This window comes from Myotis davidii, unplaced genomic scaffold (genome assembly GCF_000327345.1).
Source record: "Myotis davidii unplaced genomic scaffold, ASM32734v1 scaffold663, whole genome shotgun sequence".
NCBI lineage: Eukaryota > Metazoa > Chordata > Mammalia > Chiroptera > Vespertilionidae > Myotis > Myotis davidii.
This window is the reverse complement of record NW_006295816.1, coordinates 4,281,065-4,291,141: the sequence shown is the minus strand read 5'-3', so window position 1 is coordinate 4,291,141 and position 10,077 is coordinate 4,281,065.

Here is a 10,077-nt window from a genome sequence, read left to right as displayed (position 1 = left end):
CAACATGACAGTTATGAAGTAGCAACGAAAATAATGTTATGGTTGGGTCACAGCATGAGGAACTGTATTTAAAGGGCCAAAGGTTGAGAACCACTGCTCTAAAAGGAGGACCTAAGAAAAAAGGAGACATATATAATACTCTTTTAATACTTTAAGCAATAAAACAATAAAAAAATAAAAGGAGGACGTAATTAGCAATAAACTATCTTTAAATGTGTATCTGTCCCACTTTATATATCAAAGCAGCAACAGATGCCCAATGTTAGCTTTCTCTGACATGGCTTCATTGCATTGTCTCTGTCAAAGTAAAGTCTCCTCTCCACCTTTTTCTTGGTATTTGAAACCTGGCTTCTGTCCCTATAGTTAGAATTACTCAGTTAGAATTCGTATATTAATTTTTTAATATGCAGTACCTCATCTATTGCTCAACTAATTATCTAATTAACTTTGCATTCTGAGAGGGTAGTTTCCTAATTACGTTCTGTATGTATCAAAAGGCCCTTGAAACAAATGGGAATTAAAACTGTGTTCTTCCCCCAACCTCTTATCCTCCCCCGCACCCTTCTTCTGTACCCCTGTCTGCCCCTTCCTCTTATGAAACATAATGGAGAATGAATTCTAAATCCTTTTTCATTCATATTTTAAAAGCTAGTAATCCAGCAATCAGGCTCGTTGGTATTTACCTAAAGGACTTAAAAATGTGTCCCACAAAAAAACCTAGCACGTGGATTTTCAGGGCAGCTTTATCCGTCATGGTCAGAACTTAGAAGCTACCAGCATGTCCTGCAGCAGGTGACTGGATCTTAAACTGGGGTCCATCCACGCCGTGGAATATTATGTAGCACTAAAAAGAAATGAGCTGCGAAGCCAGGAACAGACGTGGAGGAACCTAACTGCATGTGACTCAGTGAAAGGAGACCATCCGGAAAGGCCACCTGCTATCTGACGCCAACAATGTGACCTGGAAGAGGCAACCCCATGGAGTCGGCAGCAGGGCGGAGCTGAGTGGGCAGAGCTCCACAATAGCTGGCGGAATTATGTGGGAACTTTTGCAACTTGTATCTGAAGCAGCACTCCTTCCTCAGAGCCAGGGCCGCGAAATTGCCGCCAGTGGGTGTTTATTCTGAGCCCAAACGGTGGAACTAACAGTCTCATTTCGAGCTGTTCGCTTTTTCCATTTACCCCGGAGAGAGGATCAGGATCTACTTAGTCCGTAAACCTTCTTTTATTTTTTTAAATAAAATGTTTTATCAGAAAAACCTGAACATAGCAGGAAGACTTGCCCATTCGGTGGCTTTCCAACAGCACCTGGGTCCACCTGCAGGCGGGAACGACTTGTTGGATAATCATTTTCCAAACGTCCGTATTAGCCCTCAAATCCGGATTTGGGCTAAGCCACCTTGATGTGTCCTTGACCCTTCATTGATTTCATTGCAAATTGAAATACATAAATCCCCCAAATGTCCCGCTATCGAATGTTCGCCCTACAGTGGTAATGCTGAAATCTCAGATGCATACAGATGTATGTTTAGTGCCCATTACTGTAGAATAAAGGACTTTGTAAGCAAACACTAATTACTTTTGCAATCGGGAGGAAAACAAAAATCCATATCAATTTAGATGATTATAGTCTGCATTAGATGTGCTCATGAATAATCTGTCTTAGCCATTTATTAAATTATAAATGCATTTTTATAAATCTGGTTGGCATGTAGGTATTTTATAAGACACAATCAATGCCAGAGAAGATTGGATTAAGAAAGCTTGTCAGATGCCTGACTGCTAGTTAGGAAAAATCGGCGGCTGCAAATGGTTCTGCTCTGGATCAGGAATGAATCTGATCACAGACCAGAGAATAACTTTGTTTCTTCCTCCTGCCGGGGGCCTTGACCTTTTTGTTGATGGCGGTTTTTTAACAGCTTCAGCTTGTGCTTTATTCCTTTTGATTTGGAAGGAATTTGATCGTCAGCCTTGAGCAGAGATTGTGATCAGGGCAAGACGAAGCAGGCCATTGAGGGAAGGATACAGAGCCCCGGGCACAGGAGTGTGGAGTCTGGGGTGGCGGACACAGGTGCACACCCCCAGGGCTCTCAGATCGGCCTGGGCACCGGAGCCCACTTCTGTTTCTTAGGTACCTGAGGCCACCAGCATGCATTTCAGGCTGGCATTAAATATATATATATATATATGCCATTTTATAATTAAATGTTCAAATTCACTTCCAGTTTCCACAGATTAGTTATCTCCTTGACAGAAGTCGCCTAAAACATCAAGCCATCATCTGTAATGGCTAAGAGGAGTATTGTTGGAGCCTCTTGTTATGAATCCTACCAGCGTGTGTATGTTTATTCTCTATCAGTGATGGCGAACCTATGACACGCGTGTCAGAGGTGACACACGAACTCATTTTTTTGGTTGATTTTTCTTTGTTAAATGGCATTTAAAAATATAAAGTAAATATCAAAAATATAAGTCTTTGTTTTACTATGGTTGCAAATATCAAAAAATTTCTATATGTGACACGGCACCAGAGTTAAGTTAGGGTTTTTCAAAATGCTGACACGCCGAGCTCAAAAGGTTCACCATCACTGCTCTCTATCATCATTGAACTCATTCATTTCAGTATTTTGTTTGTGAAAGAAAGGTGGTGGGGGAAGCTGGAGGAAGAAATGGAGCATTAAGTTCTACTTTGTAAGCCCGCGAATGACCTGGTCATGTCATTTAGAAATAACTTAGTAAAACTGTGTCATGGGGAAGTGTCGGTGTGAGCTAACTGGTATACCTCACCTGACGTCGCTCCCACACATTTCGGAACGCGATCCTGTTTGCTCAGGTTCGTTTTCTGGCCTGGAACCCCGGGAGCCAGGTCACCGCCATTGGCTGCTGCTCCGTGTAGGGCTCCTCCCTCCACCCACCCGCTCATTGGAGGACAAGGAGCCCACCAGTGGGCCGCCTCATCCCCTGGGGAGGAGCATCTAGTGAAACATTGGGGTGTCGCATCCATAAGCATATTAGTCCCTCTGGAGTTTCATTTGCACCCGACATGCCAAGTGCCCAGTGTGTGCTTTGTTAATGTTGGAGAATTAACGTGCTGGTGGGGTTTAGGACAGTGTTGTGCCCTTTTGTGGCCACCTGTGTGCCAGGCCATACAGCGGCAGCCACCAGCTACAGGAGCCACCTGAAGAAGGCACTCCGGTCAGCATCACAAGAGCTCATCTTTGTTGTGTGAGACACTGTCCTAACCATCTTCCAAGTATAACAATTACTCTCCAACCCTAAGAAGTACGATCCTGTGAATGGAGGTAGCTCTCCCATCATTCCAGAGCTGCTCACCGGCATAGCCACGCCATAAATCCAGGGTCTTATTAAAAGATAGCAGTTTTATTGGGATATAATTTACCTACCACTCAGTTCACCTGTTAATGTGTGCAATTTAATGGTTTTTAGTATATTTGCAGCGAAGAATAATTATATTGATTCATCACCACAGTCCATTTTAGAATATTTTTATTGCTACCCCCTGAAAACCTCGTACTCAAGGAGCAGGCTCTGTCTTCTCCCCGTTCGTTCAGTCATCCCAGCGGCAGGCCAGCACTGTACTACTTCCTGTCTCTGTAGATTTGCAGATTATTCTAGACGTTTCCTACCAGTGGAATCAGACAACGCGTGGGCTTTGTGAAGGACTTCTTACGATCAGCATCATATTTTCAAAGTTCATTCATGTTGTGACATATAACAGTGATTTTTATTGTGAAAACACCTCACCATATGGCTGTACATTTTACGTAGCCATGCATTAGTCCAAGGATGTTAATGCATGCTCTTTTAACTACAGCTCTCTACTGGCCCTGCCCCTCCTTAGGCTGACTGGTAGCCAAGGCACCATGGGAGGCATTTTGCTCCTGGCAAATTGGACAGCTCAGCTGACTTTCAGCACTAGCGGGTCGGACAGCTCCAAGCCTGGTCTCAGAGTCCCGGAGGCACCTGGGATCCAGCCTGGAGGTGTGTGTAGTTGGCAAGGAGACCTGGGGGGCGGGGGGGGGGGGTGGGGGGGGGGGGGCGCTAGACCTCACCTCCACCCGCCCTCAGCTCCCCTCAGCTGAATCCCAAGCTCAAGCGTCTCACTGTCCGAGTTGCAGTAAGAGAAGGAAAGTATTTTCACCAAGTTTTCAGAGTAGATTGGCTCCTCGGACTACTGTGTGGCAAGTATACTTAGTATAGCAATAAAGTATCACCTTTGGGGTTTTTCTTTTTAAAAGAAATTTGATTATGGCATGTTAAATTTTATTCAATTTCCCTATAAACCTAGATTCCATATGAATGGGTGAGATGCATAGTGCCATGAGGAGTGGGGAACCACTGTCTCAGGTATAAAATTTATCTTAGAAAACAGTTACTTTAAAAGTCCAGATCTGGATATCTGTTCGTGCCGTCAGTCACATAAAATGAAATGTATTACCTTATGTCTTCTGTAGCAGTTACGTACATTGTTACGATATTAGATGTTACAAATTTTCTGGTCCTAAGGTGGGTAATATATTTAAAGAAAAATGAATAAGCATCTAATTGGAAGATATTAGTAGGATTATTAATCTGCACCCTTTACATTCAATGAAACCCGTTTAAAGCCAGACTCTATTAGTCCTTCTTTGTGTTTTACATGATCCTTGACATTGATTATGATGAAAGATGAACCACGGGAGGAGAGGGGTGTTCTAGCTCTTAGGAGCAAGATACTGAGAATCTTCTCGCTTGGATTCACGGCATAATTTATATGAAACACTGCTGGCCTTGGTAATTAGGAAAATGATGACAGCAAAGAGTCCACTCTATCATATCGTGTCATCTGACCCAACAAGCGATGTGTCCCGCAAAGCCCCGCAGTCCCGGGTGTTTAGCTAACAGAAGTGAGGAAGCAGTGTGGGTCTGGGGCCGGGACTGGGCAGCACTGTTCCCGTGAGGTCATCTGTTGAGATCGTGTGTTTCAAAAACATCAAAGAGGCTATAAAACAAGAGGGGTTGGCCAATGGGACACGCATGCTGTTATTTGTTTATTCATGCACAGCTTGTCATTGGGGTGGGACTAGTGTTCTAAAAAGATTAGGAGACCCATAAGGAAGTCATTCTTCACTCCCCGTGCGCAGGTGGAATTCGCCTGTAGGACCATTTCTCAGAGGCTCTGTGGCCTGGACGTTCATTTCCTGCGCAGAGCCGTCCGCTGTTTCAGATCTTGACGCTGTTCTTCCATAGCAGGGCAGGTTTTCCCTTGCTGATTGCAAAACCCCTTTCCCAGGTCAGGGTTCTCTGGGGCCGAGCTGTGGCGCTCTGGGATCCCTATAAGCAGTGCTTTGCAGTCAATACAACATGTCCCGGGGTGAGCAATGCAGAAGGGCCACCGCTCCCTGTTCCGAAAAGCAGTGTCCCCGGGGAGTTACAATGCGCCTGGAGAGACATTTCTAGCCCCAGGGTTGCACCCCCGCTTTTCCTTCCAGCACCTTCTGCCTCATCACACACTGTCCTTACTTTTAATGTTCCTGCTGTAGCAAACCTCTGACCTCATCGGCCCTCCTCGACCTGCTCCCTTTTGTGGTAGTCTCCTGGTCTCCAGGTGGCCTTCCAGTCACCCGTGAGGCCTTGGGTGCCCCTGGCTGTTTAACTGCACTTACCATGACTCTCTGTGGACGTGAGTTCCGTACCCCTTCACACAGGCCTTGCTCTCTCTCTGCTCCCACTTGTTTTCTATCACCCGGTGGCTATAAAGGATGGCAATTGAAATGCTATAAACCGTTCTCGCTGCCAGTGCCGGAGTGCGCAGATCTGGTTAGCTCGCCGGCGAAGGCCATTCCGCCTGCCTTTCCGAGCCCTCGATGTGTTTTGAAATTTTCACATTTGATTTATAAACACAATGTCTCTCTTGACTCTCTCCTCCTGTTTCTCACACTTGTTTTCCTTCCTAAAGAATGAAAAATAGCAGCTGAGGCCTGTGGGCTAGAATGGAAATATCAGAGCCAGAGAAGCAGAACGAATGAAAATCACGGGTGCCCCCCCCCCCGAAATAGGGGCAGGGTCTTCCTGGGTCTGGGAACATGCAGTGGGTTCCTGACTTAAGGCTGTTCCCTGCTCCTGCTCCCACCCGCCCTTCCCCCCACCCCACAGCCTGGGAGGGATGCACAGTCCCCTCAGAGAGCAGGGGCCTGGGCTGAGTGGGGATGGGTGTCCCCCTCCACCCCCCACCCCTTGGTGTGAAATACTCCCGGAGCTTCTGTCTTTCGGTCAGCCTTAGAATAGTATTTTGATTTGCAATTTTATATTGATTTCAATTTGCTTCATTGTTTTCTTGGAACCATTGAAGAAATATCTCAAACAGAAACATATTTGACAGGAGGCATAGAGAGGCCCTTCCCGGAGGCTGCAACTGGGGGGGTTTCTTTCTCCTGATGCTCTGACTGTCTGCCACCCTCCTTTCAGTCCCAGGAGGGCGGAGGGGGAGGGCAGAGGGCGGAGGGCCTGGTTGAGAGGCCTGATGGAGAGGCAGGCACACACCTGTGAGAGCGCTTGCTAGATGCTCTTCCTGGTCCCCCAGCAGGAAGGCGGGCTGGGCTGTCTCCAGGGCCCCAAGATGCCCGGGGAGGCGGCGTCTGCACCTCCCCTGCCGTCCCCCCAGCCGCCCTCTCCTGTCTAGAGAGGCTCGTGCACGTTCATAACACTGGGGAGACCTGTACGCGTAGGTGATGGTTTAGGAAATTGCTAGGAAGAAGAGTAGTTGACAGAAATACGTTTTCTGAGCAACCCTGCTCCTTCTTAGGACACTGTCCTGCCTTTAAGGATAACAGCACCTCTCCGGTCGCCCTCAGGCCTTTCCCGAGCTGCGGGCATTTGGAGGGCACTTAAGGAAGGGGTGGATCTGGTGGAGTGCCTTCACTCGCGAGGTATCAACTGAAGGATGATGAAAACGAATTTAAAATATGGAGGGCCTGCAGACTGTGAGGGAACACTATTATTTCTAAGCTAAAGGTAAAAGTAAAGAACGCATTTCGTGCAATATTCTGGTGTTTATCTCTTTCCGGTGCAAGATAGGGTTGCGCTTTCCCTCCGAAGTGAAGCAGAACAAATTGCCGAGGCCAGCGGGCTGTGGAGGGTTTACAAACCACCATCTAGTAGTCCCTCACTTCCCCTCCCGCTGTTGGGGTTTGGAAATGTTTGTAGAAACTCTTTTTCATCCCCCTGAAGAAATGCGGCGAGCAACGATGGACGTAGAGCACGCAGGGAAAATAAGTGGCTATAAGGGCCCGTTGTAGGCGTTCACACTGAGCTGTTGGCCTTGCTTTTCTGGAAGAGACAGACCCCTCCGTCATTGGCCAGTTCGTTACAAGGATCCCCAGGAAATTCCGCATCCCAGCGAGCCAGGAGGCTGTCCCCTCCTTGGGGACCCTGGCGTCTGCGTGACGCTCCGCACAGATCTCGCTGTGAAAGCTAAGAACGCCCCAGTGGGTCACCCCTTTCAAATAACAAACTGTGCTTTCTGGAATATGAGTGCTTTGTAGCACAAAACACCTTGTGAATACAAGGAATGTATGTTTAGGAAAATGCATGACTTTTTCCTAAATGTTAGCAAGACCCGTGTTTTCAGATAAGTTGACCCAAGCCAGGGACTTAGGCTCCTCTGGATTGGGTGGTGGGAGTTGCGTGTTTCCTTACATGTGTATCTGAGGGAGACTGTGTTGGTGAGTGTGCTGTGGTCATTGATATAAGAAGAACTGAAATTAAACACTAGAGTCACACACTATTAAGAGCACAACAAAATAAAAGCACTGCATGTCCAAGTCCATGGGGCAGGGCCAACGTCGTATTCCAAGCAAATGTATAGCTTTAAATACCATTTCACCCTGTAACATTTACAAATAAACTGATATTCAACTTGAAAGGTTAGAAAAGATAATAAGTCAAAGCTATAGGAGTCAGGAAAATGATGACAAAAATTATTAAATGATACAAAACCAGGAAATAGATAAATCTAAGAGAGGTTACTAGTAAACATTATTAACTACTCTTATGCAGAAAAAAAACAAGGAACGCGCGCGCATACACTGAATTAGTAATTAGTTATAATTATGTTACATACTAGTACATTGTAATCAGTAATTAATGGGGGCTCTGTCAATACAGAAGAGATTAAAGGTGTTAAAGAAATGGATGATTTTTTTGAGCAATACAAATCATCTAAGTTAACTCAAGTAAAAAATATATTAAGAAACAAAATAATACCCTGCCCCCCTCAAAGAAAAAACTATCAAATATATCACAGTGATCCCCACTGGGAGACCTGGGCTGCGGTTTTCATGGACCAACCACTTCACATGAATAATCAACGTGTAAATCTATGTAACAAAATTGCTGCAGAACCCAGACATAGAGGGACAACTGGTAAATGTCCTCTATGTGGCAGCATCGCCCGAGAGCTCCGGGGGCCAAGTCTGACATGCTAAACCAACCCCAGCGCAGGGGTGGTCCTGGAACCTCTGAAGAACTGGGGCCACACACAGTGCTATCTGTGGTCTGATGTCTGTTTCCCCCAAAATTTATATGTTGAACCCAATCCCCAAGAGGATGGATTAGAAAGTGGGGACGTGGGTGTTGATTAGGCCATGAGGGTGGAGCCCCCAGGAGTGGGATTCGTGCCCTTATGAATGAGACTCATCCCTTCTTCCTTGTGAGGACAAGGTGAGACGCTCCCTAAATCTAGGACCAGAGCACATGTGGGGCGACCCCGGCCTGGCCTATCTTTAGCCAATTCGGAGTCGTCCTAGGGAGTAGTAGTTTGTAGATCTGGACCTGGAGGCTTGGACTCACATTGGCCTTATCAGTGGTGAGCATTTACCTTGGGTGACTGGCAAGCTGGGTTATAGCAACCGTTTAACTTTGGAGATGTGATTATCGTTTTAGTATGACACAGAGCTTCCTTTTTTACTTTGATACCTCGTGATAAATGGTGAAAATGAGAAGCTGATGGATAAAAATAACAATAGAATTTTTGGTGAATTTTCAGTAAGCAGATATTAAACAGTCTCTGTGTATTCATCTGTTTGACAGTAATTTTGGTTTTGAAAAGGTCGTCCGTTTCAGGCTATTTTTGAGACATATTCCCATCCTTAATCTGTTTTACTTGAAAAAATTATAGAAACTCAATTTATACTGAATGATTGGAGGAGAGTTTCCAAGTGTAGGTTGCTGATAATTAAATAGTTGTAATAAACACGTGAGAACTCTGGTTTATACTGAATATTCTGACAGCCCTTCTCCTGCGGAAATGCTGTGAAGCAGGCAGGAGCTGTGGTCCATTGTGAAGCTGTTTTTATTCATTTCATTCAGACATGTGGCATAAAACAGTGCTTGTCATATCACATCTTTCCAATAGCACGCACATAGCACATGCCCTTTCCAAGGTTTATCCATGGCTATCTTTCAGGTGCATATTAATGAAAACTTTAGAAGTAAATCGTTCAAAAAAAGACAACCTCATGCATATTAAACTGAGGTTGATCCAGTGTGTCTCTCCTCTAGTTTCATTCCTAGGACTTCTTTCCCCCTCCGTGCCCTTCCTGATGACCTCTGTCCTTAGGGATGACGTCGGAACTCTGGGTCACTCATCGCTGACATAGGTGCCATAACATCAGCCTACCTGTTTCTTTAGTGTGCTCGTATGGCCCACACGGTGAATATTTCCCTAACACCCTGCCGGGTGCTGTGTAAATGGTGCTGCCAGCCGAATCCAGAGCTGGCAGAGTCATAGAGGAGAGAAGTCTGCCTTTCTAAGCTCGGTGATCGGTGGATCTCATTTGGGAAGCAGTTGGCGCTGCATTGAGCCGAGCCTCATTCATTTACGTGAGGACCAGTGTGGTGAGCGCAGTCTGTTTGTTAGAAGAAGTAGCAGCAAGAGGATTCATCAAAATAATGACCCAAAGACCCGGGAAAATCAATACCTACTTTTCAGGGCCAGATCCTTATCCTCACCCGGAGTGACAGGTTGTGGTTCCAGGATGGGCCTCCCCCGCCATCCAGATCCCTAGGACAGGCGTC